Consider the following 13,906-nt stretch of genomic DNA (forward strand, 5'->3'; position numbering starts at 1 on the left):
TTCCTACTTAATTTGTATAATTATGATTTTACAAGCCACACAACTCTACCCGGATACTTAGTAACAAGAATAAGCGCATGCCCCCAAGGGAATGTCCAAATTGGTGAAGTAGGTGAATTCTTGGTCAGAGGTCAGAAGTTCGAACCATGCCAACATCTTCTTGAATTAACATGTCGCACAGAGTTTGCCCAGTGTGGTTTATCTGATTAGCGCAGTTTGCACGCTATTGCGTTAGTTCGGGGGTTTACCCAGAGCACACAAAAAGATAGCGGCTGCGGATTCTCACGTCACAAAAAAAAAAAATAAAATAATTGCATGGAAATAATTATGTCATCGGCTTTTCATTAATTTTTATAAAATAATAAGATTGGCCCAATCATTGAGCTCGACTCGGGCCCAAAAAATGGGATATTATCACCCCTACTAGTACAAACACACCAAACTCAGCCCAAGAAAACTTGGATTTTTCAATATTGCAAAAGAGCTCCACTTTTCTTTATGTAACCCCACATTTTTTAAAATATAACAAAATGACAATATTTTTGAATTTTTTTATGAAATTTATTGTTTAAAAAAAATGTCTCCTATTTTTGATGCTTTTAAATAAAAAAAAACTCAATTCAAAAGGGTAATAAATTGAAAACAAGAAAAAAAAATGAGAATAAAGAAACTTATAATTAATTTTTTTATAAAATAGTTTTTCAAACACATTTTCAAATATTTTAAACTATTAAAATATTTTTATTAAATAGTTATCCAAACACATATTTATTCTTAAAAAAACTTTTAAAACTTTTTATAAAATTTTTGTAAAAAAAAGTTTCAAAAAAACGTTTTTAAATTTTTTGTCCAAACAGAACCTTAATATACTGACTCTTTATTTAAAAAAAAGTTAATTAATTATTCAATTTATATGTTTTGTATTCAAGGGTTTAGGTTTTGTCATCACCAAAAAATGAAAAAATTGTTAGGACCCTCAGTTTTGGTGATGACAGACAAACATTCTTTGTTATAAAGCAAATCATTTTAATTACAAGTACTCTAGATGCCAACAATTCAACAAGTTCTCCAGTTCAACCAAGCAGAACTAGTTCAATTAGTTCATCATTCAACAGTTCAACCAAAAAGAACCAATTCAATAGTTCAATCAGTTCAATCCGTTTGAACAGTTTACTTGTTTCAAAACCAGTTACTAAAGTCAAGGACACAACATGTCATCCTTGTTAAAAATATCAGTTATCCCAACCGTTGATTGGTTTAAAAAACTGCTCAGAATCGTTGGGGTATTGAATATATTTCCATTGAAAATTTATGTCGTTAAACTGATGTCTCAACATCTTCATTTTTGCAAGAAAAGTCACACTCCAAAAGTAGACAAATTGACGACATTAAATTTTCAAGACTCAAGTGTTCAAATATTTACCAAAAATAGTATATGTGGATGGTTTACTTTATCAGTTGCAGTAACCGCTCTAATCAATTTTGGGAAAGGGCTTTATCTAGCATTTATTGAAGCAAGGATAAAGAGTTGAGATGAAAGGTAACATCTTTACTCAAGTATTTAATGAAGAATTCAGTTGAATGTTGGCATTGATGTCTATATATAGTGGATGCAAACAAGCTTAAAGACTACTGAACAAATTTGATTTACGTAGTTTATCAAGCTTTCATACTTTGAGTACTTGCCATTTTCCAATCATCTACGATGCTTAAATAGCCCACACATACAAGTCCAAAAATCATAGCATTAAGAATCTCCAAGGTCTTAGAGTTTACTACTCAACAGCTCATCTTGGACCGTTGAAGAGTTGATCGCCAGTTTGAATCTTCGGATTTATTCACTTTCCTACTCGTATCTATATTGGTGTTGAATACATGTTGTGTTTATTTGTGGTGTACTAGGAGTTCCGATTTAGGCAAATGATAAGTCGTAAAAGTTGGAGTGAGTTATATACAAGAGTTGTATAAACAAAATTTTCTAGTGAATTCATTCCTAAGTTAAAGAAGGGAAAACTTAGAATGAGTTTTGCCTTCGAAATTCCATGATCCACGTGTTATCTTATGTATTGCTACTTGTGCTTGTTTAAGTATAATATTATCACAAAAACACTTGGACTTTTTTATCCGCACATTTCTTGTGGTCTAACCATTTTCGAGGTTGAGAAAAATAGTCATGTTTAGCTAACACTAACAACACAAACTATTTTAATTTGAAAAAGCTCAAAATATTTTAAGAGTGTGTGTTCACACTCTGTACACACACAACCGATCCCAACAAGCAACGATGAAATTTCATATCTTAATTATTAATCCATTTTTAGAATTAATAATCATATTTTTATTTAACAGTCCAATTATTTATAATTGAATTTAATTAAACAAAAAAATATTTAACAACAATGGAATTTCAGCTTTTTGCCTAAAATCGCACACTGAAACTGAATATTATTTGTAGTCAGTTTAATCATGTGTAATTTTTGAAGCTATTTTTCAATCTATTCACTTTCGAGTCAAAATCAAATAACAAACATGTGATTAATTAGCTAGATTAAAAGCAATAAATCTATTTGAATCAATAACATAAAATAGATCAAAAAATTAATCAATCCAATACATTGGCCCTACCGTGGCCCCAGTCAAAAGGCAACTACCACATAAAATCAAGACTAGAAAAATATAATGTTTGAATTCTTTATAATAAAGAAATAATAGAACAATGAGAAAATCTAAGTGATGGCGCGTGAAGCGCGTTTTCTTCACCTCTCTTCGATCCATAACTGCCGTCTTGAAAATTTGTCCAAAAGTCCTCCAAAGTTGCCCAAGGTTTTTTTGTTTCATCAAAAGCCTTATTTTTCTCAGTAAATTTGTGACCATGAATGTCAAAAAACCGAGTTCAATTAGAAGTTTCCATAAATTCCAAAATTCTTCACAAAGTAAGGGAATTTTTGGCAAAAAGGACAAAAGGCCTAGACCGGGTCCATAAGGTCATACAAGGTTCGTGTCTTCATCTTCTTGACTTTTCTTGGCATGCTTTTTATGATTCTTCCTTGATTTTCAGGCAAATTCCAGCATGGCACCGTGTAGTCTGACTTTATTTTTTCATTAAAGCTTTTCCAACTAGTCAAACCTATAAAACATAAAAATATGATGATTTAAGCGCAAAACTCAGAATATAAGTTCTAAATAAGCTTTAATACGACAAATAAAATTCTAAATCTACTATAGAATTAATGCTTTATCAACCGCGTAGGAAATACCTCGCGTAGGTGGTCGTTGGACCACCCACACAAGGTCAACCCATGGGAAGTGGCACACGAGCATGTCTCCTGTGTGGGTATGACAGATTTTTTGCACTTATTTTTTTTAGCAATTTATGTGCTATATCATGCATGTAAGGATTCGAGTGTGGTTTTATGTGCATGATGCATGAAAAGTTGTTGAGAACGTAGAGAATGACTTATTAGATCTCTAACTATACATAATGCATAATGATTGAAATATTTCTTTTCATGAAAGTTAATTTAAGTATGAAAGCATGATGTTTATGAAAATTTATAGGACATGTTTACTTTTATTGTAAATGGCATGAATAATTTTCAAGCATGAATGTTTTATGAGCATGAAAATGTTATTTTGATGTTTATGTGTACTTGAAGTGACAGTACGAGACTGGTGCCCCAGGATGAGCTTATTTTATAATACTTGTAATTGTGAGAATGAGTCCTTCTGCACAAATTGAATTTCAGAGTGATGGACTAGGGGTTTTGGTTGACAAGTGTGTTAAGTCCAAACCAAAGTGGGTTGTTTCAAATTAGTTGCAATCATCAAAGTCTTGTAGTGTGAATTCTTCTAGAAACAAAATAAAAGGATCCGTAAAAGGATTACACCACCTTGAAACTTCAAGAAACAATCAGTTGTCTCAATTTATTCTTACTTATTTAACTCCGCCGATTTTGATAAAAGTATCTTTAGTTGTTCAACTAATATTGCAGGTCTATTTCTTCGCATAGTTGTAAACTTGCTGACTTGTATCTCGACTGAGTAGGGATATAATCGATTAGTCTTTGATGAGTGCATTTTGTATGCATTAGTTTGTAATAGGTTTATGTCTATTTTGTGTGCATTCATATTATTTTTATGTGTTTTTATGCGTTTTAGTGCATGCTTGTGTATTTCACTCTCCGGGTTAATTTTATAGGAGAATGGATTTCTGAAAAATGAATTACGGAGCAACCTTGGTCAAAAATTCAAATTTCATTTTATAGAGGCCCGAATCCAATCTCCACCGTTCAAAATAAAGTTCAAGATGTTTTGAAGTTGCTGTCCAAATTTCAGCTCGATCCGACGACTATAACTCAAATATGAATTTTTCAAAATCGTCGCGCAAAGCAGAAACATCCACTCGCTCGAGCGAGACTTGTGCTCGCTCGAGCGAGCGAAATGTGCCAAAAATCTTCCGAGACAGAAAGTTGCTCGCTTGAGCGAGCGAGCCTAGAAATCTTTCGAAACAGAGTCATGCTCGCTCGAGCGAGTGGAGCATGCAGAATTTGTATTTTTGGAAACTCTTGCTCGGATTGGATGCTATCTTTTGAAGACCTTTGGGCATATAAATACAAATCTAATCATCAGATTAAAGGGTTCCAACATGCAGAGAACACAGAGGGCGGCTACTAAAACTTGAGAGAGAAGATTTCTCGTTTTTTCTTCTTTTCTTATTTTTATTTTTAGTTCAAGATTAAAACATTGTTTGAATCATGATTTTGGTTCGTGAGTAGTTTTTCTTTCGATCAAGGACATTTGATTGGACTAGACAAATTTATGTAGAAAACTTGAATGTTTGTTTGGGATTTTTTAGACTTGATTTTATTTTATTGATCATCAGATTTATATTTATCTTGTGAATAGGCTGATCAACTGTTTGCTTGCATGTTAATCGATTCCAAGTCAACGGAGGAGGTTTCGATTTCGATCACTTTGATAATCAACATATTGTAAAACCGACTAAAAATAGAATTCGGTTTCAATGTGCGGTTTAGGAGTTTACTGAATTCTCACAGTTATTCATGCATTGAATGTGATTAGAATTACGAAAGATTAATTCGTTAATATTTGAATAGGTTTGATTGTTCTAGAAAGGGAATTACCGTGAATTAAGATTAAATCTAAAACTTGAATCGACTAATTGTTACATAATTTTTCTGGTACCTACATGTGTCCTTGATCGAGCTTTTCCCAAATTGAATTTTAATCCAAAATCTTTGCTGCATTTTTACTGAGTTGAATTTTATTTACTATTTAATTCCTTAGTTTAAAATCTGAAATCACTCTTATTCATTAGTCTAGATTAAGTAGGAATAATCGTATTTTGATATTCATAATTATACAGTCCCTGTGGGTTCGACATCTGGACCTTTGTCCACTTTACTATTACTTGACCTGATACGCTTGCCAGTAGATTCTTAATCATACCGATTTAAGCGGTCAGTCTTGCTAACCCAAGCTAGTCAGCCAAAAATTTTAAGAGGTGTTCATTCATCCCCCTCCTAAACACATCACTAATCCTAACAAGTAGTATCAGAGATGGTTTGTCTTGACCTCTAAACCTTGATACCAATATGACCTCATTCAGCAGAATTCCCATGTATTCAAAGGAAGAATTTGGTGATTGGAAGATAAGGATGCAAGAACATCTTGAAGTTTAGGATGATTCTATGTGATATGTCATCACGGATGTCCCAATCAAGATTATGAAGGCAAACACTCCAGTGGCCATCACAGAAGATTCACCACAGATGATAGAAAAACACAGAAGTGAGTGGACTGCTGATGACGAAAAAAAAAAGCAAATCTGGAAATGTGACTAAGGATATATTTTATAAAACTTTTGTAATGCCCCGAGAATATTTAATTTGAGAATTTACGGGATTTAAGATTTTAATTTCGGGTTTATTAAATTGAAGGACTGAATTGAAGTTTAAAAATTGAGCAAGGACTGAATTGATGTTTTGAAAATTCCAGGGACTAAACTGTAAATTAATGAAGTTGTCTTAAACATCACTTAATGAGGTTGTCTCCTCATTATTATTTTCTTCTTTAACGTGAAGAAGAATGAGAAAGCTGTAGAAAGCTTCCAACTCGATTATCGTCCGTTCCAAGCTCCGATCCGCCGACATCCGCCCATTGGATTTTGAAAATAATTGCATATGTTCGGAATCCTAGCGTCGAGGGATACATTTTAACGTAAAGTTTGGTAAGATTCTACCAAATTTTAAATTTTGGATGTTGTTGGATTCGAGATTTGATTGCATAAACATGTTCTTGAGTTGATAGAGATGATATATCTAAGACGATTTGATAAAATACCATCGTTTCAACATGTTTTCCATTTTTATTGTAATTTTTGGAAATTTCCAGATTTTAGGGGCTATGTATTTCGAAAATTTAGGATGATATTGTGTTGGAATTGTGATGATATTAATGTTGAAGAATTTCGAAAATATCGGATAATTAACAGTTATGTTGTCGGATTGAATTTAGATGAATTTTGGGGTATTTGGATTGAGCTAGGCATTGAAATGAGTTTGAAATGTGATATTGAGTGCATTATTATCCATTTCAGATTTGAATTGGAGATTATCAAATTCGAGTTGCAAGAATTCGAGTAATTGAACGTTCGATCAAGGTTTGAGTTGATTATCGCCTTGAAATATTGATGCTCGATTGAATGAAAATTGATATGAACTTTGTATGTTGTAGCTTTGCAAGTTGAACATTCCGAAATCGAGAATTAAGGTATGATCATACGAGGAATGAATGGGATTGAGCCTCGAGATGAGTTGATTTTTCGAATCCTGAGAAAAATCACACACTTTACTTGTTTATGCGTTATTCCTTGATGTATTGATTCACGTGATTTAAATGTCATGAATTTTTTTGATTCTCGATAATTAGCTGTGTTGCTTATATGCCATTTACATGAATCAAATATTATGCATATGTTGAGATGATTTGAAATGAGTACTAGCGAGAACAAGTTATGTTGATATATGTATATTGTATCATATCATTCATATTGAGTCTGATTTCTTTCAGAATTGATAGCATCGATGACGAGTTACAACATCGATACCGAGGTCGGATACAAACCTTGATGTCGAGGTCGGATACGAACCTTGATGCCGGGTCGGATACAAGCCACGAGGATTTGATATGCATATGCCTATGCCGAGATCAGATGCGAATCTCTATGACTGGTTCGGATACGAACCTCGATGATTGATGCCCGTTGTTGCAAGCCAGCATATTTTTGAACATGCATTTCATGAAAACATTATTTATTTTAAAATAGCATCGATTGAGTTTTATCGATTTTTGAAATGCATTTGAATTATGACATTTGATTATTATATGCTTCCATTGTTCATACTAAGTTTTTATAATTACCGGTTTTCCGATTGTTGCTTTTTCTTGCGTGTGTGCATTGCAACAGGTAATCCAAGGCCGAGTCATTGAGGTCCATGAAAGTATATGGGATTGAATAGAAGTGGAGCTCCGAGTTTTAGCTTCTTTTATTGGGCTTGTAACTTGTACAATGTCGAGTATTTTCCATTGTCGAGTCATGTTGTATTTTAATCTCGTTTTGACGATGTTTGACCCCTTTTTTATTGTAGAATTTTATTATTGTGTCGATGTGGCGCCATTCCAGACTTTTAATCCAAGTAATGAAAAAAAATAAAATGGAGATGGAGATGCGCAGGGCATGGGCTCCCGCGCCTGCGGTTCGAATTCTTTTTTTTAAAGTTTTTTTTTGGCGACGTGTTTTCGCGTCGCCAAATGCCCTGGAGTTTTTTTTTTTATGTATTTTCACCCGGGGACCCACAACTTTGGATAAGAATACCTTTAGCAAGATAAATATGTGTTCAACTGCCAAATAAATTTGAGAAAAGCTCACTCAAATATGTGATGGAAATGGTCAAGACAAGGACAATGAGCTTATTGTAGCAATGCAAAAAACTGAAAGCATTAAAATGAAGCCTGGGGAATCCACGAGTGACTTTGATGAAATATTTAGTAATCTTGTGATTGGTAAAGTAATATCAACAAAGAATATTCAAAAAAGAAGTAGAACTCAAAGTAATGAGAGCTCTTCAATAGAATGAGATGTGAAAACTATTGCAATGAGGGAATCAAAGGAATTGAACAAGCTAGAATTGCATGGTCTATTTGCCGATTTAAAAGCTTATGATTTGAGCTCGAGACTAGAACTTGAGAAGATTCAGTTTCTAAAGTGACTAAGGCTCTAGCAGCAACCACTGCCGAAACATCTTTATTTGAGAAATATTTTGAACAGTTAAGCAATGATGTCATGTAATTATTTGTTAAGAAACTTGGAATTTTTTTGAGAAAGAATCAAGGGGCGTTTCATACTTATATCCTAATTCAGCATCACATGAAAAACTTATAAGACAACGGCAATCCATACTTCAATTGTGGAAAGAATAGATATTTCATTGATTTCACCAAGTCCAGAAAAGAGAAGAAATCTTATGCGAAGTAGAATAGAATCTATGACAAGAATAAGAAGCACAAAGAAGAGAAGAATTCCTTTAGAAAGAAAATGGATCCAAAGTTTTGATTGTAGAAAAAGGAAAAAGTAAATGGGCAGAATCAGACACAGAGTCATTTGAATAAAAAAACTCTACTGGCAGTCCACTGCATGATGGCTGATAGTGAGTTAGAATAATATAGTATTTATGAGGTATTCATTTTGATTTGAAGATTTCATATATAATGATTTGGTAGAAGCATTACAGAAATATTAAAATAGTACAAAAGACTATCTCAATGATGTGATGAAATTAAAGCCAAACATAATGATCTGTTAAAACAAAAGACTGAGTCAAGTTGGAAACAACAAAGTGAAACAAACAGTCTAAAAAGAGAGAATGCGGAGCTGAAAATGGAATATGAACGAGGACAAGCCGATTATAAAAATCTGTTGTTAGAGAACAAAATATTGAATATATTGATATAAGCTTGGAACAAGTCATCTGTATCTTTAGAGATAATTCATGAGCTGCAAAAGCCATTAGGAGACAATTCAGATCTCGACTTTGGTAACTACAGAAGCAACTCTGCCGATAATACTACTCAATCCTGTCTGGACGAGAGAAAAAAATAATTTTATTAAATTTGTGAGATCCAAAATGACATATTAACATCAACAACTAATGAATCAATTTGAAAAAAAAAACATGTTGAAATAGTGAACAAAGGAAAGTAGTTTCACATTGGCTATGAGAATCTCGAGAAGAAAATAACCAAGCCGAAATGGTCTATATGTAGAAAATTTTTTGTAAGGCTCACTTCAATTGAAAGAAAAAACTCACCAATATAATAACATCAAGCTTGTTCAAAGGAGATACAAGGTTTTTGAAAAAGAAAAATTAGTGAAACAACATGATAGAATGAACATATACTATGTATCACACAATATCGCTTATGCACAACCATTGATAAATAGACAAAGTACCAAGCTGATTAGTCTAATGCCAGTTTGGGTTTCAAAAGGGATAGTTCAGTTTGGACCTAAATAGGAATGATTACCAGCTAGTTATAATTTTTTATTGCGGTATTTTCGATCACAAGCATAAATTGTTAAGTTTTAACATAAGAACTAAGTCCAATTTGATCCCACTGAATTTGAATCAAATGATATTATATTAAATATTTGAAATTAATAAAATCTTATTCCTATTCAAAGATACGAGGATGAGTTGATTTTAATTAATTAAAAATTTCAATAAATAAAATTTAATAACAGTGAATTCACAAGACGAACAATCAAGGAGAAACAAATTCTTGAGGTTTTATTTCATTTGAATTTCCACCAAGATTAATCCTATTGATTTGTTTAGCCACCTATCTCGGATTACCTACTAATAAAAAACTTTAAGCATGCAATTACATTAAACAGTTAAACATAATCTGATTAGAACTGTGAAAACTTCAATAAATACCAATCCGAAAGTATACAACTGGAACAAGAATTGAAAACCCCAAAATATTAGTTATACAACTCAATCGAATATAATAACCACCAAAATAATCTTAAACTAAACCATCGGTAACCTTCGTTCTCAGGCCTTGGTCACCGACCAAACGCTGATCAAGATCAAGGGTCAACTTACAAACTGCCCATTGAATGAGGTGTCCGAGATATAAGCAGAGATGTGAGCGCTAACGCCAATACGTAAATATGAGTATACATGCTTATGAAATGCATGAAACATAAATTATGAATGATATGGTAAATGAGGATCAAACTTCGAAATATCATGCTCAGAATGTAGGCGCCACAATATGCGAACTATGACCTCGAAGGATCCAGTTGGTTCCAACACATACTGACTACTATCTTTGACTATCACCATCCTTGGTTAATCACACACACTATCTTGTCGATCCTATTGGTTTCAACATGGTACTCGGTCAGAAAAGGATAAAATAGGGCCGAGCGACCTTAGACAACTGACTTTCTCGAAAGGATAACATGCTCAACATAATATGCCAATACCGTATACATAAACATGAACAATATAAAAATGTATCACATGATAGGTAATAATACAACAGATAATAATGCAGCACATAAATATGCATATTAAACAGACTACCTTGGCCAGTACTTACGTACCTCAACTCACTAATTTTGCAGTACAACTGTCTACAGTCCAAGCCTACAAGTTTTGTGAATATCATATCACTATAACCTATCTAAAAGTCTTAACTAATCTAATAATAACTTCCAATAACTACTAGGGATCCATGACCTATACTTGCATCTGTCATCAACCGCCAGTGTCAAAGGCCCAAAACTTCGGCACCGTCCCGCTACGATTCTATTAGCACCTTGCTATTGCCCGGCCCTCGATGGTATGGCCCAAAACACTCGACGTAGACTAAATATTTCGAATAACACTCAATTTGTACTTGAAGATGAGGTTTTAATGACTATTAATGGGGTAGGGCGATGAAACTTAAAATTTGTAATTATTTATATGTTAAAAAGTTTGTTTTAAAATTAAAGTTTCATTAAAATTATGAAGTTGTATTATTTTAGTGTTATGTGTTTATATTTAAATATTTTATTAAAAAAGTTGTATTTTATGTTTTGCGCAGGTTTGGTAAAAATAAAATTACTCAAGCTACAAAGGTCATATTAGAGTAATCTCAAATCCTGTAGAATCAAAAAAGAGTCATCTTCAACTTTGTAGAAGACGAGAAATTCCAAAACCCTCATTAAGATGATCAAAATAATCAAACATCAAAATGGAGACAGATTTACTTTTACTATGACCAGCTTGTAGTAAAAATATCATAACTATTTCACCTTTTACCCAAAGAGGTGAACTATATGTCAAAACACATCTACACAAAATATCATACGTGTTCTATGTTGAATGGAAAGGCTAAATCGGTGGTCTAAGGCATCAAACATGCCAATTAAAGTTGAGTCATGGTATTGACATTCAAGGAGACAAGCACCCACCAACTTTACTATTCCATATTTAATGAGCCTTGGACTCTTGCTCTCATTTGGCCTATAAATAGATGTGTTGTATAAGCTTTGTAGTGTGCAAAAGTGTAGAGAAATTTCTCACTTGTAAAATAAATATTTTGTGTGTAATAATAAGAGTTTGAGTGTGCATATTTCTCCAAGATTAAGTATGAAATTTCTTTTATCCTTAATCTTGAGTCTTATGTTCATGGCAAGCTAAATCCTTTTATGTCAAGATGAAAAGTTTTCATTGTTGGTCAAGTAAGATCGTTTATATTTTGTATATTCTTTCCTTTTCTATTTTTATTTTTACTAATTGATCTTTATTTTTAGGTGTAATTTGGATGATTTATTGTTATATATTTACATCAAATACTTGGTACCTTGAATGTGGTTACCTTGATTTGTTGTCTAATATAATACAATAAATACTACAATAATTATATACTATAAATATATGTATCAATTTATATTAAAGTCATATATATTATTTAGACAATAGCGTGGCTCTGCCGGTTGTTCTAAATAATATATTGTGATTTGATCTAACATTTACTTTTTCGCAACTAACATTTACTTTCTTGCATCTAACATTTACTTTTCCGCAACTAACATTTACTTTCTCGCATCTAACATAAAAGAAAAGTCATATATTTTATTTAGACGATAGCGTGGCTCTGCCGGTTGTTCTAAATGAAATATGATGATTTGATCTAACATTTAATTTTATGTCAATTTATATTTATGCACTTATATATATATTATGGGTACCATATATTAATTATCGGTTAATCTGATATTAATATAGCGGGAACTATATTATATGATATATTTGTTTAAATATTTAATTGTTCTTTTATGTTTATATTTATGCATCTATATATATATTATGGGTACCATGTATTAAATATCGGTTAATCTGATATTAATATAGTGAGAACTATATTATATGATATATTTGTTTAAATATTTCATTGTTCTTTTATGTTTATTCTTATTTTAGTTTTTTTTTTTTTTTTGTTAACCAATCTTAAATAAACCAACAATGAACCTTTGAAGTCTTGGCAATTTTATAATTTGTGTATTTGAAGTTTAATAATAATATTTCCATCTATAATATATCATTGCTAAAATTAAACTTACAACATCCTCTCCATGGATCGATCTCGTACTCACGAGTATATTACTTGCAGACAACCTACACTTGGGTGAATTACAATTTAAGTTGTAGCAAGTTTTTGGCGCCGTTTCCGTGGAGGTAAATTAAGTTTAATTTTTTTATTTATGTTACCTATGTAAATAGTATGTTGTTTTTAATTGTATGATTGTTTGGAGTCGTAAACAAAGTGGTAGACTTGTTCGAGTATCTGAAAATATTTTAAACATGGAGGATAATTCTAATAATCAAGATGATAATAATAATAATAATAATAATCAAGAACATGAACAACCAAGAACACTTAGGCACCATATGAATCCAATAAGAAATAGTACACCATTTTGTTTAGTTTTTCCTCCTGATGCGTCTAATTTCAATTTTAAGCCACAAATCATTCAACTTTTACCAAATTTTCATGGCCTAGATTATGAAAATCCATATTTGCATTTAAGGGAATTTGAGGAGGTTTGCAACACTTATACTGATCAAAATTGTAGCATGGATATTGTTCGATTAAAACTTTTCTCTTTTTTTTTAAAAGATAAAGCTAAAACATGATTGCAAAATTTGAGATCAAGTTCAATAAGATCATGGGAAGAAATGCAACAACAATTTCTAAAAAAGTTTTTCCCTTCCCATAGAACAAACTCTTTTAAAAGATAAATTACAACTTTTTCTCAAAAACAAGGGGAAACATTTTATCAATGTTGGGATAGATATAAAGAGTTACTTAATACATGCCCACATCATGGTTTTGAAATATGAAGGATAGTTTCTCACTTTTATGAAGGTTTAATACCTAAAGATAGATAAATGATAGAATTCATGTGTAATGGAACTTTTGAAGATAAAAACCCAAATGAAGCTATGGAATATTTGGAGTCATTAGCAGAAAATGCTCAAAATTGGAATAATATAGGCTCAATTGAACCACTAAGTAAAACCAATAATTCAACAAATGGGGTTGGTATTTACCATCTTAAAGATGATGTAGATATTCAAGCCAAATTTGCATCTTTAGCAAGAAAAATTAAGTCATTAGAAATGAAAAAGAGTGATCAATTAAAAAGTATTCAAGAAATTATTTGTCATATATTGACATACATGATCATCTTAAAAAAATTTGTCCTACTTTGCCTTCATTTAAATAATGTCTCCATGAACAAGCCAATTATGTTAACAATTTT

General features: G+C 31.9%; 1 non-coding gene across 1 annotated transcript; it reads right to left on the minus strand.

The window, feature by feature from the left end:
- Window positions 1–13,363: 13,363 nt before the first annotated feature.
- On the minus strand, window positions 13,364–13,474 carry LOC140870070 (small nucleolar RNA R71). The gene has a single exon (XR_012147052.1). It is a non-coding gene; the product is annotated as a small nucleolar RNA R71 (small nucleolar RNA).
- Window positions 13,475–13,906: the final 432 nt, after the last annotated feature.

Source organism: Henckelia pumila, chromosome 4 (genome assembly GCF_033568475.1).
Source record: "Henckelia pumila isolate YLH828 chromosome 4, ASM3356847v2, whole genome shotgun sequence".
NCBI classification, from domain to species: Eukaryota; Viridiplantae; Streptophyta; class Magnoliopsida; order Lamiales; family Gesneriaceae; genus Henckelia; species Henckelia pumila.